Source organism: Vicia villosa, linkage group LG2 (genome assembly GCF_029867415.1).
Source record: "Vicia villosa cultivar HV-30 ecotype Madison, WI linkage group LG2, Vvil1.0, whole genome shotgun sequence".
Classification (NCBI taxonomy): Eukaryota; Viridiplantae; Streptophyta; class Magnoliopsida; order Fabales; family Fabaceae; genus Vicia; species Vicia villosa.
Window position 1 is genome coordinate 123,883,995 of NC_081181.1, and position 21,024 is coordinate 123,905,018.

Consider the following 21,024-nt stretch of genomic DNA (forward strand, 5'->3'; position numbering starts at 1 on the left):
CCCATAACGGTTTTTGAAGTTGTCAAGATTAGGAACCAAAGTTGCTAGCTCTTTCAATTCCTTTGCGCTTGAATTCCTGAAAGTGTACTTCTTGATGCTTCTCTTTTGATCCATGGTACCTGTGATGTTTACAAAAAATGTCTCTAAGTTCCTTGAAAACCATTTGTGAATGTCATTTTTATGAATGCATGAATGCATGGTTTATGCATCAACCACAATCAAGAGCACACAAGATCACAGCAAATCACGCAAAATCACACAATTCAGGTTCTTAGGTTCGACGTCACGAGCATGGAGGCATGGGTCTACCCATCCCACAAGGCGTGATCTAAGGAGTTTTGTACCTGCCAATCGGGTTCTACAAAGGTTCCCAGAGTTTTCAATCTTCTACCGGATATTACCGGCACGCACAATTGCTCATGGGCGCCAATAATATGCCTAAAAAGACCTCGTCTGAGCGTAGTATCGCATGACAACAAGCTCAAATTGGTACTTGATCTTGTTTCTGCACTACATCCTAAAAAGGCTTAGATGGGTTAAAAAGGTTCTAGGCCATTCAGCTTCTACGGACACTCACTATTGAAAGTAATAGCGTTATCACGATGGTTTGTAACAACCTCTACTACCTTCCATGAGGCCTCCACTGATTGGGGTTCCACCATATGACGCTCATGGTAAGGATTGCTCCTGACATGCGACTATTGGTCTTACCACCTCCTATCTCAAGTTACTCACCAAAGTCCGGGTTAGAACTTTATCTCATCACAGAGGAACCATCGAGCACCAAAAAGAAAAAAAAGAAGATAAACAAACAAAGCACACAATAATATATACAAATAAAAAACACAGATAAACAAAAATAGGCTTAACACACTTAAAAAACTGGATCCCCAGTGAAGTCGCCATTTTTCTGTAGCGGGGAAAATCTGAGATCGAAGCCATGGAATTGACTCGACTCAATATTTCAGTGAAAGTCGCCATCGCGCTTTATTGTTTCCAAAGGAAAAGGGAAAAGAACGAATAAAACCCAAAGTTTGTTTTTAAAACAAAAAGAAGAGATCTTAGGTACGGGTGTTGTTTATACAAGGGGAAGGTTTTAAGCACCCCTCATATCTGTGGTACTCCACAGGAACCTTTTTGAAAATCTGTGTCGTGTGTGCTAAAAAGGGTTTGTTTTATTTTTAAATAAGCTCGGCAAAGCGTTAAGCTTTGGGCCTACATACCTCCTCAGTGCAATGGAGAAGTCAGAGCTAATGTAGTTCCGCTTAAAGGGAAAAACGTTTTAAAAACGAATAAACACTTTATCGTCGTCGGAGAGAAATACTCAGCCATTGATCTTGAGCGTGAGAACAAACGAGTTCTTTGCATCGCAAATGAAAGAAGGGCTCCAACTCGGATAAAAATCAACGAGTATGCCACTAGCTCTCTCACGCGGAAAAGATCTCATTATATCAATCAATTTCAAAATCGTGGGGTATAACCACTCGTTCCGACAATTAACAGTGTCTAAACTTTTGAAGAAAAAGCCACTAAGGGCAAAAGATATTTTTAAAGAAAAGGTTTTGAAAAGGTTTGCAAACATAAGAAGGTTTTGGAAAAAGAGAGAAGATTTTGAAAATTTAAGAATGGGAGGAGATGAAGAGGCTATCCTATTGCGTAAAATAAAAGCTAAGGAAAGAAACGGTCTAACCGAAATAAGAAGCCAACACTTGACATTGTGAGTCAAGGTAGATTTCCCATACTTTGGAATATCAATACTAAACCAACATTATCACTTGGGGATCCAGGTGAATTTATTATCTTAGCACCACTTTGCATTAAGCACATTAAAATTCTGACGAAAATCGGGCAGAGTAACGGCTGTTTTCGGGTAAAATCCTTATATCAATGCCTTGGAATTAACCATCAAGGGCTTTCAAGGAAATACCTGCACACACAAACAGACAACAATCCAAAGCATGACAGACAGAATAACAGCAGAGTAACAATATCATAAGGGTCCAGAGGTACTAAGTCCATAAGTCCGAATCTCCAAAATGCTAGGGATAGTAATCAATAGTCCAAAAGAGAGCCTTAGGTGTTTTTTAGATTTTGGTTGTTTATTAGTGTGTTAGCATAAAAGTAAAGTATGGTCCAAGTGGACAAAAAGAAAATGGCGGAAACATAAACATATGTCCAAATGGACAAAGAGAAAATGGAGGAAATATAAACATAGTGTCCAAATGGACAAAGAGAAAATAGCGGAATATAAACGTCCAAGTGGACAAAGAGAAAGTAGCGGAATGTAAATATGATGAAATGATAAAATAAAGCGATAAAGCGAGAAATATAAAGAGCGATATAATAAATTGCGGAAATTAAAGTTAGTTGTTAGATGTTAAAGATAACCATCTTGAAACTTGTCAAGTATGTTATCAAAGTTAGTAATGAAGATCGATGGTGAGTGAAGGATGTTCTCGGATTTAAATTCAATGGAAATTTATCAGAAGCTTGACAAAATCATAGCGACTACACGATAAACCTCCATAAGTCTTAAATCAACCTCATACAATTCTCTTCCATATTTGATCTTTTTTTATTCGGGACACGAAATATTGCGCTATGTTAAGCAGATCGCCAAGTGATTTATGTAGAAATCACCCTACAACGAGGCCGGTCAAAACTTTATGTGCTAATGCATGCGAGAGACATGATATGTAGATCATTCTCCGAAAGCAATACCGCACGAAAAGAAAATAGGTAACGATCTAGTCTTTACTAAGAATCCATAAGAATTCTCAAAGTATTAAGACTTTCATCGATCAAAAGAAAAAAAGGAGAAGAAGAAGACAAAAATCATAAAAGATAATCAACTCACACTATCATTAATATCATTCATCTAATATTATGGATTTGGTCATTTCAAACCTATCAACATCCTAGATCCAATGATATTAATGAAGTGGAGGAAGAAGGAAACCAAAACAAGCATAAAAAAGGCAAAAAAACCACATTCTGCCAGCAGGAAATCGATTTCATGCAGGGGGAAATCGATTTCCATAGTGCAATTTTAAAAAAAAACAAGTTACGTACAGCATGAAATCGATTTCAGCCTTAAGGAAATCGATTTCATCAGTGTAAATTTCAGCAAAAACATCATTTAAAGGCATGAAACTTGATTTGAACAAATATACAAACACCTTATGATCACATATCAATTGGAGCACGAATTTTCCATCACAAAATCAGTAAATATCATCAATGTAGCATCTAAGATGCATTACACACAAGCACAAAAGAATCACATTATGATGGATGAATAAAGATGAAGAAAATTACCAAATCTTGAACAAACTTAGATCTACTTCAAGAATCACCAACACAAATCTTGATCTCTCAACAATTGAAGAAAAAAGAGTGAAATAAAAGGTGGCTTAGCTCAAAGTTTGTGAGGTTCAAGGTGTGACTCACAAACTTTATGAAAAAACAAAGAGCTTTGGTGAATTTGGTAGGGATGAGAAGAGAAATTGCAAGGGGTTTGTTGGCTCTCAAAGCTTGTGAAATGAGAGAGTAGAGGTCTCTATTTATAGAATTGGAGCAAGAGTAGTGGTAGTTTGGTCTTTTTGTGTTTGGTAATTAACTTGTGTTTAATTGGTAATTAAAGTGGCATTTAAATGGTAAAAATGGTAAAATGAGGTTTAAGTGGGTTTAATGAAGGGGTTAATTTTGATGAGGTGGAAAATTGGTAAAATGATCAAATAAAAAGGTGCCAAAATGATGTCAAGCTTCCCTCCTTATATTTTTTTGAGTTTCGCCTTAAGGAAATCGATTTCCCCAGGAGTGAAATCGATTTCACACTGTTCCAGAAGAGAATTTGGCGCAAAATACACTAGGGAAATCGATTTACCCAGGAGGGAAATTGATTTCATGCTGTCCAGAATGTGATTTTGTTGAAAATTGCTGCAGGGAAATTGATTTACCCAGTAGGGAAATCGATTTCATCAGTCCAAAATATGAAAAATGCCTTGTTTATTGCATGTCTTGGCTTGGTACCTACAAAACAAAAGCCTACAAAGAAACAAAGCAATATTTTTGGTATTTGGGTTAGTATAATATGCATACAAGATAAACAATCATTGGTGCTTGATGGTCCCTCTTATTGATGAGGTGAGTGCAACACCACAAACAAAACTTCCAAGTGAAGCTCTTGATTAATGATTGGGATATGAATGATATAAGATCTTAGGGTCAAAAATTAGGGTATGACAATTTGGTATTGAAAACATTGTCTTTTCTCACATCTATTTCTTTTCTTTCAAAATGACAAATAAATTTCTTGCACAAAAAAGCACGTTCATATATGCATACTAAAAACAAAACATAAAACGTGTGCATATCACCTCCTAACACTACCGATAATAATACTGCTGAAACTCTATACAAACTCGAGGCTCTCGCTAATCAGTCCGAAGAAGAGGATGAGGAAGACGATGAACTTCTGGAGGAGTTGTTAAGGTAAATGGATAAGGAATCCAAAAGCATGCTCCCTCCTCAGGAAGCCATTGAAACCATAAACCTGGGTACAGACGAAGAACCCAAGAACATCAAGATTGGGGCAACACTGAACGAGGACGTGAAAACGACGCTAATCAAGCTCCTCCACGAGTATGCAGAGATATTTGCTTGGTCATACCGTGACATGCCGGGGTTGGATACAGATATCGTCGTGCATAGGTTACCGCTCAAAGAAGGATGTGCACCTGTCAGGAAAAAGCGCAGAAGAGTTCGACCGGATATGGATAGTAAAATCAGGGAAGAGGTGCTCAAACAGTTCGACGCCGGGTTTCTTGCTATTGTTGACTATCCGCCATGGATTGCCAACATAGTGCCAGTTCCTAAAAAAGACGGGAAGGTACGCATGTGTGTGGATTACAGGGATCTGAATAAAGCAAGTCCGAGAGACGACTTTCCACTACCACACATAGATGTTTGGTAGACAATACAGCGCAAGCTTCGGTTTTCTCCTTCATGGATGGGTTCTCCGGGTATAACCAGATCAAGATGGCTCCCGCGGACATGGAGAAGACAACCTTCATGACATCCTGGGGCACCTTCTGCTACAAAGTAATGCCTTTCGGATTACGAAATGCAGGGGCAACATACCAAAGAGCCATGGTCACACTGTTCCATGACATGATTCACAAGGAGGTCGAAGTGTATGTAGACGATATGATTGCCAAGTCTTGTACAGAAGAAGAGCATATCACACACCTACAGAAGTTGTTCGAGCGTTTAAAGAAGTTTAAGCTGAGGTTAAACCTGAACAAGTGTACATTTGGTGTAAGGTCAGGAAAGCTGTTGGGATTCATTGTGAGCCAACGAGGCATAGAGGTAGATCCCGACAAGGTGAAGGATATACAAGCAATGCCTATTCCAAGGACGGAAAAAGAGGTTCGTGGGTTCTTGGGTCGATTGAATTATATCTCAAGGTTTATTTCACACCTAACGGCCACATGTGAGCCTATATTCAAGCTGCTCAGGAAAGATCAACCTATCAAGTGGAATGACAATTGTCAAGTAGCTTTCGAAACTATAAAGAGTTACTTGCAAGAACCACCGATACTCCTACCTCCCGTACCAGGGAGACCACTGATCATGTATCTCACAGTTCTCAAAAGGTCTATGGGGTGTGTACTGGGGCAACAGGATGAAACTGGCAGAAAGGAACACGCTATTTAATACCTTAGCAAGAAATTCACGGATTGCGAATCTCGATATTCACCATTGGAAAAGACATGTTGTGCCCTAGCATGGGCCTCCAAACGTCTAAGGCAATATATGCTGAACCATTCCACATGGTTGATATCGAGGATGGATCCGTTGAAATACGTGTTCGAAAAACAGGCTCTCACGGGTAGAATCGCGAGATGGCAAATGTTACTGTCAGAATACGACATACAATACGTCACCCAAAAGGCGATAAAAGGGAGTGTACTGGCATAACATCTTGCTCATCAACCCCTCGAAGAATACCAGTCTATGAAGTTCGACTTCCCTGACGAAGATATCATGGTGGTAAGCGACTACGAAATACCAGGACCCAATGAAGGACCCGAACCAGGGGCAGTATGGACACTTATGTTCGACGGTGCTTCAAATGCACTAGGACATGGTATAGGGGCAGTCTTGACATCTCCTGACAATCGACACTTACCCTTCACTGCAAGACTATGCTTTGACTGCACCAACAACATTGCAGAATATGAAGCATGCATATTGGGGTTAGAAGCTGCAATCGATCTAAGGATTAAACTACTCAAGGTGTACGGGGATTCAACACTGGTAATCCACCAAGTCAATAAAGAATGGGATACTCGAGATTTAAAGCTAATCCCATATCGAGACCTTATACTGGAGTTAATGGCTGAGTTTGAGACAATCACTTTTACTCATATCCCGAGGGAAGAAAATCAAAAGGCTGACGCACTGGCAACGCTTTCCTCTATGTTCAAAGTGACTTGGCCAAACCATGAACCACGGATAACGGTTAGACACTGTCGTCCTCGGTTTTTTGTGGGATGTGAACTGACTCTTCTTTTATTTTTTTGAGTTGTGAAAATCAGAGAGTCGCCACCAAATTTTATTTTATCCAATTAAGGAAAGGTTTATAAAAGAAATAGAAAAAGACCTTAAAGAGATTTTGGGTTCGGGGGTAGGTTATACAAAGGGAAGGTGTTAGCACCCCTTTGTATCCATGGTTATCCATGGGCTCTTAATTTCTTAGCTCACTTGTTTGAATCATTTGTCTTGCTTTGAAATGTTTGTATGTGGTTTTAAATATTTTTGTAAAGAATTGACTTTGTAATGATCCTTGTACGGATGTATACAAAGTGTTTATCTTTCGAAAGATATTTTGATGGTTTGAAAAAGATTTTTTATCTTCGTAATGATCCTTGTTTGGATATATGCAAAGTGTTGTCTTTTGAAAGTTTTGTTTTGGAAAAACAGTGATATCTGAAACGTTTGTTGTTTTGTTTGATTTGAGCAAGCAATTAGGAGATCTACCCTAAGTTCATAAGGTCCTTTCCTATTTTCTTTGACTGGATACATAAAGAAATTGTTTGAATTGTATTTGAAACAGTAGAATTGATTTTGAAAAAAAGTAACAGAGGGATTACCCTAAGAGGTGCAAGTGTGGTTGTGTTTTATTTTCAGATATTTTTTGTCTTTGAAATTAGTGATCTAACGCTTCAGTTATTATCTTCGACATACACGCAGTTTTATATGTACAGAAATTAAAGTGCGGGAATGTAAAATGCGGAAAGTAAATCTACACTATTACATCAATTGTGCGAGAAATGTAAACTACGCTATTTAAATGAATTTGACAACCTATACACTTATCTATGAATTTAAATTGCAATAAGATAAAAGGAGAATATTTTTTGATTTTTGGATGGTTGATTTTAATTAAAATTAATGCATAATTAATTTAATTAAAAGGTTAGGAATTAGAAATAAAATTTAAACCTAAAAGATTAAGTCTAAAATATGTCCAAATTGTGTGTCAATTAATTTTAAAATAAAATTAATATTTTTTTTGGGATTTTTGAAATTGTTTTGGAAATTATTAAGCTAATTAATCAATAACTATGCAAATAATTATACAAATAATTTAAACTTGAAGAGAAAAATATTCTAAATATGTACAAAATTAGTCTATAATATATAAACTTGATTTAATAAAAAGAAAATATTTTTCCTGATTTTTTGATAGGTTAGAAATAATTAAAAGATGAATATAACAATATTATCTAATTAATTAAACAAAATATTTCAATTATGAAGAAAAATAAAATATTTTTGTATCAAAAAATAATATATTATTTTATCAACCTAAAAATATTTTTATTATATTTTTTTGATTTTTTAAACTATTTTTAAATAATTTTGCAAAGAAAATCAAATAAAATAGAAAATATAAATAAATATAATCTGGTGTGGTGCTATTCTGAGGGAGTATGGTGTGGTTGCGTGTTTATGAGCGTTAGATGAGCTGGTAAGTTGATCTAATGGTTCAAATATTGAGGTACATGGTATGTATGGATGAGAGTGCATCAATGGATTAGTCAGCATTCAAAAGTTCCAGGTGGGACCCACACGAGCTGACCAGCGATGAAAAGAAGGGTAAATGCCACGCGAGCGGTCAACAAGTCTTTTTTACTATTTATCATCTTCTTCCTTTTACCTGCGGAATTAGCTGCAGATTTACCTGCGGAATTTCCTGCGGATTTTTCTTTAGATTTCCATGCTTTTGAAAACCTACAAAAATAGCCATGAACCAAAACAAGGGCCACCCAGGTTGACTTAAAATGATCTCCTGAACATGATGGTGGTGTTACTTTTGGCTAAAAACGCATGGAACATGGCATACGAAAGTTCACATACTTGAAAACTCAATAATGGTATATGAGAATTCTTACTTGAAAACGCATGGAACATGGCATACAAAAGTTCACAAACCATCTTGGTAACTTGTTAGAAATATTAGTTTACATTAAAACATGTTAAATTATGAGATACGAAAATTAAAGAAAGTGCATGAATATGTTACTTTTGAAACATGAGTTTTATGAGCATATAGCCATGAATAATGATCTCAACTTACTATATTAGGTCCCAAGAGATGATTAGAATGATTAGTTTGTATTGATAATGGTTGGAAACTAGAAAACGAAAATTACAAAGTTTTGAGATTTTTTTTTGAGAATTTTGTGAATTTCTTGGCTATTCCTTTGATGGATCTTTGTGTGTGTCTTTCTACTGAAGTATCCTAAGTAATATATAAGCAATAGAGTGCTGCAAACTTAAGCTAAGAAGCTTTGATTGCTTTTGAACTTTTGGTTTTTTTAATATTAAAAAGTTTGAATTTCTTGACCATGGCTTCATTTTCTTCATCCCTCTTGCTCTAGGCCTGCCATGTACCTCTATGCTGCAGAGTTTGGATCAATTTTGATGGCTCATGCTAAGGACAAAAGCCTTGAATCATTATCTTGCACCATTTCTCTTTTAATTTAACTTTAAATGGAATAAAATTAAATTAAAAAAGAAATAAAAATGCCATGGGCCTCAAGTTGGTCATGGGAGCCCTTTAATATCATTAGAAACATGTTTGGATCATGAATACTTGGCCTCTTTTGGAAAAAAAACATTTTTGATCAATGTTGGTTTCATGCATTTTCCCAAAAAATAGCCAAACTCAACAAGGCATATCTCCCTCAATTTTGATCATATGAAGGAGTTCTTGTACTTTCTAGAAACCTAAAGATGTCCTCTACAAGCCACTTTGGAAACTTTTTTGCATTTGGAGAAGTTATCTAGATGTTATGGCTTTTGACAAAAAACCACTTTTTGTTGACTTTGAAAATGACCTGTAATGTCCTGGCTCATATTTTTTAAATGGTGAATCCAATGACCATGGGATCAATTTCATTTGAAAGATAATTGAATTCCCTTTAAAACAAGCTTTGGTTGGAATTTTTTGAATGAACGAGGAGAGAGTTATGGCCGGTCAAAGTTCAGTTGACTTTTAGGAGAAAACCCTAATTTTGAAACTTAGGGTTTTGTTGATTTCTGGACTTTTCTTGATGAATTATGATCAACCATTGATCAAATGATGAATCTTTTGATAAAATATGGATGTTGACAAAAAATTTCATTTTTGACTGTCTGTTGACTTTTCGGTCAAACTGGTCGTCTGTTGACTGTTTGAGCTGCTGATTGTGCGTCCGAGCGAATTGAAGTTTGAAAATTTGTCTGGTGGTACTTTGAGATATATGGAGGTCCATGAAATCCATTTGAGGTCTCAAAAAAACTTGTTCCCCTGAAAAAACCAAAAACCCTAGTTAGGGACTATTTGTGTAGGGGACAGTTAGGCGTACCTGATTTTTGTGCAGTGTTGAGTCTCTGCTGATTATGTGATTATCAGAAGACTTCTAGAACAAAAATCTTGAAATTTTGAAATGCAAAAGATTGATTTGAATGATGGTACAAAACACGGAGAAACGTGTTGTCAGCGTGTTTGACTGTTAACTGGCTGTCCGGGCATTAACGTAACAGTTAAAGTGAAAACTTAACAGTTAAAGTTAATTTTTTCTTTTTGTTTTTTGTTGTGTTAATGGTGAAAATTTATTTACATGAGTTGTTAGAAAAACACAAACATAATAAATAAATAAAATATACCGTACGCGAACGAAATTACCGATAATAATCTTGAAAAAATATTTAATGCACAGAAAAATAAATATTTAACTAGCAATAAACACACATAATATTATCTTGATAATTAAACGACAGTACGACAGATAGTACAACATTTAATACTGACAATACAAATATTACATAATATAACAAACAGTACGACAAATAAAATGAACGGTACATTATTTGAAAGCGAAAGATACGACAAACTTTAAAAATGACGATTAAAAACCCATGCTATAAATAACAACATATAGATGCACGGGAGTGTAAACATCCCAGGTCCGCATTTTTCAGGACTATGCAGACAGAAAAAGGACATGATCACCACCAAAACAGTGATGATCATAAGAAAAAACGTGTCCATCCACTTTGCCATTTTTGTCGGGGAAGAAGAGAAAATAATTATGAGATAGAAATTTGGGAAATGAGTGAAATTTGATGTGAGAATTTATGGAAAAAATGAGGGGTATTTATAGAGTGAAAAGAAGGATAAAGACGTTGGGGAATGAAGTGATACCGTACAAAAAAGGAAAATTTGAGTGGTAGTAGGATTTGAAAGAAAGTGTATGGTAGGGTTTGAAAAGAGAGATGTATGGAATAAAGTTAGGATTTGATTTGAAAGAAAGAGATTTGAAAAGAAAGGAAAAGATTTGAAAATAATATAGTATAGTACAAAAATTAGTGGGAAACAAAACCAATAATAAATTAATTGTTACCAGTACAGTTTGAATCCCCGGACTCTGCGCTTGCAAAAATTTAATTCTGTACCAATTGCGTCAGTACTATTTATCTGCAAATAAATCTCAAATAAACAGCGTGTGTGAAGTGACAAACAGTACTTGGCGTTTGTGTAAGAATAAATTCAACAGCGAACCCAAAATACCGTATAAAAAAATATTATAAAAACCGAGTATTCATAAAATCAGGATATTTATGAAATAAAATCCAAGATTATATGAAACTCCCGATTTTTAGACAGAAGTCTGTTGCCTTCTCTCTGAAAAAAGATGCGGGCAAATTTTGGGGTATAACAGTTGCCCCTATTCAATCTTCTTAAACCTGAAGAGACTGATTGAAATCTGAAGGTAGAAGATGATTGAATATTTAGATGCCCTGAAAATTTGCACTTACCTCCACCGGAAGTGATGTTGGAAATTGCATTGAATGTGGCTTGAGAAATATAGTTGGTGGATCAAAACATTACCTGAGATGGGCTTTCAGATGCCATCTAGCGAATATGTTGATGGTTTGTTCATCAGAGTGAATCCATTGATTATATCTTGATGAAGGATTTGAAAACCTCTGTGTTGACTGTTACGGAACCGTCCGAGGTTACCGCTTTAAATCTTGGAGGCTGATCGTTACGGAACTGTCCAAAGTTTTTCCGCTTTAGATTTTGAATGTTGATCGTTGTGGAACTGTCTGAGGTATCTGCTTTAGATCTTTGAAGGTTGATCGCTGTGGAACCGTCTGAGGTATTCGCTTTAGATCTTGAAGATTGACTACTTTAAGGAACCGTCTGAGGTATCGACTTAGATCTGAAGGTAGATCATTAAGGAACCGTTCAAGGTATCGACTTAGATCTGAAGGATTTGAAGTTGTATGTTTTGAGTTGATAGGTGGTTCGGAAAGAGAGATCTCTTCAGAATGAATCTTTGGTTTGATTATATCTGAGGGGAATGTTTGTCTGAATAGAATCCAGGAGAATACTGCATGCTGTTGAGAATAACTTTGCTGTGAATATTCGTCTACCTGAAAAACCAAGTTAGCGACATGAAATGTCATGATGCATGTAGTTAGCGGTAAAATTAGATGGGCTCGCGAAACATGTAATGTATATGTTGAGATTCTTAATCTAAATGAGAAACGTGCATGTTATGTATGCGTTTGTCATGAAACATTATATGCTATGTATGAATATGCGTATGATGTATGACTTATGCAGTTTAGAGTGTATCAAACTTCTGGTTGGGAAAATAAATCCCTGCTTGCTATTTTGGAAATGAAGGCATTGTGATTGTTGGTGCACCTTGAATGGGAATAAGAAAGATGTGTAATCCTCCGATGCACTATTTGACCAAGCCTTGGTGTGGAGGATCATGCCTTCTGGGGATAGTGATCTTGAACAGCCCTGCTGGGGAATAAGGTTTCTCAAATCACTTTGTTGGGGAGAAAAATCTCATTGAGGAATCTGCTGAGAAACGTATCTCTGTTGGGGAAATTTTCTTCTGATGCTGGTTTCGGGATGATGTCCAGATGGTTGGGACATTACCTGAATGCTATTCCTGTTTTTCTTATAAACATCAATCATATTCAAATGCATATGTTCATTCAAAATTATCATTGGGACGTTTACGCGTTCAAAACAGAAAAAGTAAAAACATTGATTTTGAGCATGAACTGTATTGATTTTGAAAGAGAGCCATAATAGGCGGATTAGTACAAGGAGACAAAAATCCTAGTAGTAGGAAGTTGTCATAAAACTTTGAAAAGTACTTATAAAGGAAAATAGCTACGTGAAAACAATCCAGTCAAGTTTCAACTCTGCTATTGCCAATCTGTCTTTGAGTATCTCATCCCTCTCTTGTTGGAAGAAAGTGATTGGACTGATTAGTGCCTTTGGTGTGTTGAACCTTGAAGGTGAGTAGGTAGCCAAACGAGACATAGTCGTACGCTTTATTCCCTAACTTTTGCCTAGGCTGCCTTTTCAGGTTTTCAGCCTACCGGGATAATTATTATTTTTTTAGTCTCTAATTTTTGCCTGGATCGCCCTTTCAGGTTTTCAATCCACCGAGACGCTCATTTTTGCCGAAGTCGCCCTGCAGGTTTTCAACTTAGCGAGCTTTTCTTTAAGCGAAGTACTTTTTAACTATGTCCGCATTTACAGGGTGTGGGAAATCCTCGCCATCCATAGTGGTAAGCATCATGGCTCCGCCGGAGAATACTTTCTTGATTACAAATGGTCCCTCATAACTGGGAGTCCACTTGCCCCTGGGGTCGCCCTGTGGTAAGATGATACGTTTGACAACCAAATCACCGGTTTGATATGCCTGACTTTTGACTTTCTTGTTAAAGGCTTTGATCATACGTTTCTGGTACAACTGACCATGACAAATAGCCGCAAGCCTCTTCTCATCAATCAAGTTTATCTGGTCCAACCGAGTCTGAATCCAATCGTCTTCATCTAGATCGGCTTCTTTCATAATCCTTAGGGAAGGAATCTGAATTTCAATTGGAAGAACTGCCTCCATACCATAGACTAAGGAGAATGGAGTTGCCCCTGTTGAAGTACGTGCTGATGTGCGATAATCATGAAGAGCAAAAGGTAACATCTCATGCCAGTCTTTGTAGGTTACTGTCATCTTTTGTATGATCTTTTTGATGTTCTTGTTGGCAGCTTCCACGACACCATTCATCTTTGGCCGATATGGGGATGAATTGTGATGTTTAATCTTGAACTGCGTGCAGAGTTCAGTAATCATCCTGTTGTTTAAATTTGTGCCATTTTCTGTGATGATCCTTTCAGGGATGCCATACCGACAAATGAGATTGTGCTTGATAAACCGGGCCACCACATTCTTGGTGACAGAAGCAAACGAGGCTGCCTCTACCCATTTGGTGAAGTAATCAATAGCGACCAAGATAAAACGATGTCCGTTGGAAGCAGTAGGCTTGATTTCTCCAATCATATCGATTCCCCACATTGCAAAAGGCCAAGGAGCCGTCAGAACGTTTAATGGGACTGGAGGTACATGTACTTTGTCGGCATATATCTGGCATTTGTAACAAGTTCTGGAGTGATGATGGCAGTCTGTCTCCATGGTAGACCAGTAGTAACCTGCTCTCAGAATCTTTTTAGCCATTGTATGTCCACTTGAATGAGTACCAAAGGCACCATCGTGTATATCTTCCATAATCTGTTCCGCTTCCTTCTTGTTCACACAACGAAGTAGAGTCGAGTCATGGTTGCGCTTGTACAGGATTCCATTACTCAGAAAGAATTTGGCAGCAAATCTTCTTAGAAACTTTCTATCATTAATGGATGTCCCTTCAGGATATTCCTGGGTTTCAAGATATCTTTTTACTTCATGGAACCATGGTTTTTCTTCCACTCCTTCAGTATTGACCTCATTGCAATAGGCTGGTTCATCCTGTCTGTAAATGGTGATCATTGGCGCCTCATTGTCCCACCTGACTTTGAACATAGATAACATGGTAGCTAGGCCATCACCTAGTTGATTTTCTTCTCGCGGGATATGTTCAAAAGTGATTTCTTCAAAGTAAGGAATCAAACTCAGCACATATTCTTTGTAAGGAATTAGATTCGGGTGCTTCGTGTCCCATTCCCCTTTGACTTGATAAATTACAAGGGCCGAGTCCCCGTAGACCTCCAGGAACTTGATTCTCATGTCGATTGCAGCTTTGAGACCCAGAATACATGCTTCATACTCGGCTATATTTTTAGTGCAATTGAAACATAATCTGGCAGTGAATGGTGTATGTCCTCCTGTAGGAGAAATGATCACAGCTCCGATGCCATTGCCAAGCGCATTAGAGGCTCCATCAAAAACCATAGTCCATCGGGATCCTGGCTAGGGTCCTTCCTCCAGTCCGGGTTGTTCGTAGTTAGTAACTATCATAATGTCTTCATCTAGGAAGTCAAATTTCAACGCTTGATAATCATCCACTGCTTGATGAGCCAGATGATCAGCTACCACACTTCCTTTGATTGCCTTTTGCGAAGTGTATTGGATGTCATACTCTGTTAAGATCATTTTCCATCTTGCTATTCTTCCAGAGAGAGCAGGTTTTTCGAACACATATTTGATAGGATCCATTTTGGAGATCAGGAAAGTGGTATGGTTTAGCATATACTGTCTTAGTCGGCGAGCCGCCCATGCCAAGGCACAGCAAGTTTTCTCGAGCAGTGAGTATCTTGTTTCACAATCGGTAAACTTTTTACTAAGATAGTAGATTGCATGCTCTTTTCGGCCAGACTTGTCATGTTGCTCCAGTACACACCCCATTGAATCTTCTAACACTGTTAGGTACATTATCAGAGGTCTTCCTTCCACTGGTGGTAACAAGATTGGTGGTTTTTGAAGATATTCTTTGATCTTGTCAAAGGCTAATTGGCATTTGTCGTTCCATCTTTCCACTTGATCTTTCTTCAACAATTTGAAAATCGGCACACAAGTAGTAGTCATATGGGCAATAAATCTGGCGATGTAGTTCAGACGTCCCAAGAATCCACTGACTTGTTTCTCGGTACGGGGTATGGGCATTTCTTTAATGGCTTTGACCTTGTCAGGATAAACTTCAATACCCTTGCTGCTGACGATGAAACCTAAGAGTTTACCGGATCTTACTTCAAAGGTACACTTGTTTGGATTCAGTCGCAACCTGTACTTCTTGAGTCTGTCAAACAACTTGTGCAGATGACCCAGATGTTCTTCTTCATTGTTAGACTTTGCAATCATATCATCCACATAAACCTCTATTTCCTGATGAATCATATCATGGAACAGAGCTACCATTGCGCGCTGATATGTTGCTTCTGCATTCTTTAAACCAAAGGGCATCACTTTGTAACAAAAGGTTCCCCAGGGTGTTGTGAAAGTTGTTTTTTCCATGTCTTCGGGCGCCATCTTAATTTGATTATAACCTGAGAATCCATCCATAAAGGAAAATACCTTGCATTGTGCAGTATTGTCAACCAGTACATCGATGTGAGGTAAAGGGAAATCATCTTTGGGGCTTGCCCGATTCAGATCTCTGTAGTCTACACACATTCTGACTTTCCCGTCTTTTTTAGGCACAGGCACGATGTTAGCTATCCATGGAGGATAACTCACAACTTTTAGAAAACCAGCATTGAATTGCTTCTCAACCTCGTCTTTAATCTTCTTCGACATATCGGGCCTACTTCTCCGCAGTTTCTGCTTAACTGGAGTGCTCCCTTCTTTGATCGGCAGGCGATGGACCACAATATCCGTGTCGAGGCCAGGCATATCTTCATAGGACCAAGCGAATATCTCAACGTAGTCTTGTAACATTTGAACCAGTCTTTGCTTGACACTGTCTTCTAAATCTACCCCTATCTTGACTTCTTTCTTTTCTTCGTCACTGCCCAGGTTGATAACCTCAATTGGCTCTTCATGCGGTTGTATAGTATTTTCTTCTTGTTCTAATAGCCTTGCAAGTTCCCTAGGTACTTCACAATCTTCCTCACTTTCGTCCTCAGTTTGGTAGATCGGATTTTCAAAGTCATGATTGGCAATAGCAGAATCATTATCAACAGGATCCAGAGTGAATGTGAATCTGCATTTATTATGTGGGTGTGTGTAAGAACACATAGCTACATGAATAAAGTAAAGAAAGGAAATAAAAAGGATCGCAAAATTTGAATATGCAAACGTCCCATGATTTTATTGAATGAACATATGATCATGGTATGACAAACCCTTATAAAAAGGACCAGTGTGCTTCGGGCAAGTCACCTGGCTTTTAAGTTCATGGTTCGATAGTATAGGAACCATTTTTATCTTTGAACATATAAACAACGAAAACAAGAAATTGCATTTACTCCTGATCAAAGGAGATAACATCTTCGGCTTCCCAGTTGTTCAATCCATTGTTGTGAGTAGGGAATATCCAGCTGCTCCAGTTGCAGTTGTCTTCTTCGTCTTCCACAGCATTGACTTCTTTGGTGGCGAGATGAGCTGTTGATCCTTCAGGATGAGCAAGATACTCTGCTGGATACGAGAGCCCAGGCTGAGATACCTCTGTTGACTGAGAGAGATACCCGATAAGATTGTCCCATCCATTCGGGATGATATCTTTGATAGAGACTTGTACATTCTGGGGAGCAGTGTACTCCGCCAGAAAATCATTCTCGTCATTTGGTGTTTCCCAGAATTCTTCAGGAGTGACATGGCTTGTGAGCGTCATAGTATCTTCGAAATGGTTGTCCCATCCAGTTGGGGTGATGTCTTCAATAGCGATCTGCGAACTCAAGGGAGCGGAATACTTCACCATAAAGTCATACTTACCACTTGGTTCTCCCAGTGTATCCTAGACTTCTTTTGGACTAGGTGAACTTTGGTATTGCTCACTAATGGAACTTGTGAAACTTTTGCAATCTTCGAACTGATCATCCCGTCCAGTTGGGACAATGTCTTCAATGGCAATAAAAGAACTCTGAGGAGCAGTGTACTTAACTAGAAAATCGTACCTGCCGCTTGGTTCTCCCAAAGTATCCCAAACTTCATTGGAAACGGGTGGAACTTCATCTTCAATAGCATTTACTCCTTGGCTGATGAAATGTGACATTAATCCTCCAGAACGAGGACTTTGATCGTTCTTCTGAGTTCCATTAGCATAGCCCAGACCTAGCTTATCGAACTTGTAAGGTACATCAAGGAGTTGTCCCCATACTATGCAACCACCCTCTTCGATCACAGCTTTAGCATCTTTGAGAGAAGCAATAGTTGGAGTTATTCTTGTAGCAGGAGTAGCAGAAATATGTTTGGCAGTAGAGACATCTGGAGGGACCACCTCAAAAGATTGGCAGGGGGTTTCGATGAATTCGCCATCCACCTCAACATACTTGGAGTTACTCAGGTGGCTAACCACATATTCTTCTTCGCCATAAACTGTGACGACCTTGCCTTTTATAGGATATTTTAACTTCAGATGCAGGGTAGAAGTTACAGCGCTTGCCCCATGTATCCAAGGGCGTCCTAGTAAACAGGAGTATGCTGGATGAATTTCCATCACGTAAAAGGTAGAATCAAAGATCTGAGAGCCCACTCTGATTGGGAGCTTAACTTCTCTGTATATTATTCTTGTTGACCCGTCGAAGGCTCTTACCACAACATCGCTTGGTTGTAACACAACTCCTTCGAAGTCAAGTTTTTCCAGTACTACTTTTGGTAACACATTCAACAAGGAACCATTGTCTACCAGCACATGAGACAAAGTGGTGTCGTTACATTCAATAGAGATGTGTAGGGCTTTATTGTGATTTTTCCTAGCAGGGGTTAAATCAGCATCCGAGAAACCGAGACCTTTATCCACTGTTAGACTGGCAACACAATTTTCAAATTGGTCGACTGAAATCTCCTGTGGTACATGTGCAGCTTTCAAGAACTTCATTAAGGCCTTGGCATGAGCTTCTGAATACTTTAGCAGAGACAACATTGAAATCTTTGAAGCAGTGTGCCCCAAATGTTCGACAATATTGTAATCACTTTTGCAGATGATTTTCAATATTTCCTCCATTTCTTGCCTTGACGGATCTTTAATAGTGACTTCCACAGGTACTTGAACTGGTTCAACTAGCGACTCTTTGCCTCGAGCGTTGATATCTTGATTAGGAACTGGGACCTGGACTGGATTAGTAGCAACATTTGGAGAAATTTCTGGTGAAAAGATCCTTCCACTTCTTGTAATCTTACTAGTCCCCACAATGTTATCAACAGCTGGATTTTTAAAATTCACGGCCTCTTCAGTCAAGGTGTCTTGTTTAACTCCATGGACATAAACATTAGCGTCATAACTCCACGGGACAGCTTTATCTGAGGAATATGGAAATGGAGCCGGATTGGTAATGATTACGGATGCTACTCTGGGTGCAGCAGAAATTTTGAAAGGAGCTTTGGTAGGGATTTTCAATGGTATGTTAGAAACCACTGAGACATCCTCTATCTTCATCCCATTTGAAAAAACTTCGCATAAATTGTCTATAGAAGGGAGCTTCTCAAACATAATGATACGACGATCCATCCACTATTGAATTCCTCTTTTCAGATTCTCACAACCATTGGGTAGGTGTGCACAATAAAAGCAATCAGGGTCACAACCTGGAAATGAACCAACTCGTATTAGCTTTCTTTTGACTTCAAGGAGCGGAGTTGACAGCTCTCTCACATCATAGATATAAACAATGTCCATGATAGCATTAACGGTCTTGTCATGTTTTGGCATAGGCGCAGTGATGACATTTGGAGTCTCTGGTGGATCGAATTCAATTTCTCCAACATCTATCATGTCTTGGATTTTATTTTTCAGGGCCCAACAGTGATCTGCGTCATGTCCAGGACAGTTAGAATGGTATGCACATGTTGCGTCGAGGCGATAACTAGGAGAGGAAGTATTGACATTCTTCGGAGGATCTTTCAATGTAATCATATTTGCTTTTAACAAGTGTTGCAATGCTTGAGAGATTGGCATATTGATTCTGGTGAAGTTTCTTCTTGGTGCATCTGGTCGACGCGTATACTTCGGTGGTTGATCTTTTTGAGGTGCAGATGCAGAGATCAGAACAGCCCCTACAGATTGGTGATGCTCACTTTTGCGACCTTTCTGACTATGCATTGTATTGACTTCATTTCTCCCACTGATGGGCCTTTTTGTAGTACCAGAGGAAGAGCCTACTTGAATTTTTCCACTTTGAATGCCACTTTCAACATGCTCTCCAGTTAATATCAGGTCAGTGAAACCTGACGACGAGCTTCCCAGCAAATGACTATAGAAAGGGCCAGTTAAAGTGCCCATGAACATGTCGACCAGCTCGCGATCAGATAAGGGTGGTTGAACCCTTCCAGCTAGATCTCTCCATTTTTGTGCATACTCTTTGAAACTTTCTTTTGGTGCCATGGTCATGCCTCGTAGTTGAGTACGGGTTGGTGCAAGGTCAGCGTTGTATTGATACTGTTTGTAGAAGGCAGCAGCCAAATCTTCCCAGGTGTGAACTTTTGCATTTTCCAGTTGGTAGTACCACTCGAGTTGAGTACCCGACAGACTTTCTTGGAAGAAATGAATCCATAATTTGTTATCTGCCGTATGAGGTAGTATCTTCCTCACATAGGACCTTAGATGCAGCTTTAGGCAAGAGACTCCATTAGACATGGCAATAAAACCCAGACCCACGGGTACCCACCCGAACCCGTCCCGAAGTTGACGGGGAAAACCCGCTTTGACTGGGTTTGGGTTTGGGTTTGGGTTTTCCCCGATTAGAAAACATGGGGATGGGTCGGGGAATGGGGACACTAGTACCCACCCCGAACCCGTCCCCAAACCCGCCCCGTTTATTTCAATATGTACATTATTATTCATATTTCATAATTTATATTATTAAATATGTGGTTAATATTTTAATAATTTGATTTGTATTTATTATTTTAAATATTTGAAATATATGTATGAAATTTTTTGAGATTATTTTATTTTGTTATTTATAATGTAATTTGATTTTTGAAAAAGTAAATATTTTTATTAAAAAAGTTGATTTTACGAAATACATGGTGGCGGGGCGGGGATACCCGAACCCAAGCCGAACCCGTTTAGGACGGGTTTGGGTTTTAATTCCCCATCCCCGTTTGGGTTTGGGGCGGGTAATGGGGATTGATTGGGGATTCGGGTTTGGGTTTGGGGGAGGTAAAAACCGTCCCCGACCCGCCCCGTTGCCATGTCTAGACTCCATCATATTTTGCAAAGACAGGAATTTTGAACTTTGGAGGGATAACAATATCTGAGACGAGTCCAAGATCATTGAAGTCTAAACCAGGTATTTTCTGTATTTCCATAGCTTTCATGCGTTCTTCCAACTGCTGGTATTTGCTATCACCCTGTTCGTCTTCGGAGTGATAATCTTCTTCATCAGGAGAGAGAGAAAGAGAGAGTTTAGCAGAACCCTGGTTGTTGTGGTTGTCTTCTTGATCACCTTCACCGACTACTTCAGGGATTGGCGCTTTTCTGGGCATCCTGGCTGGGACTCTG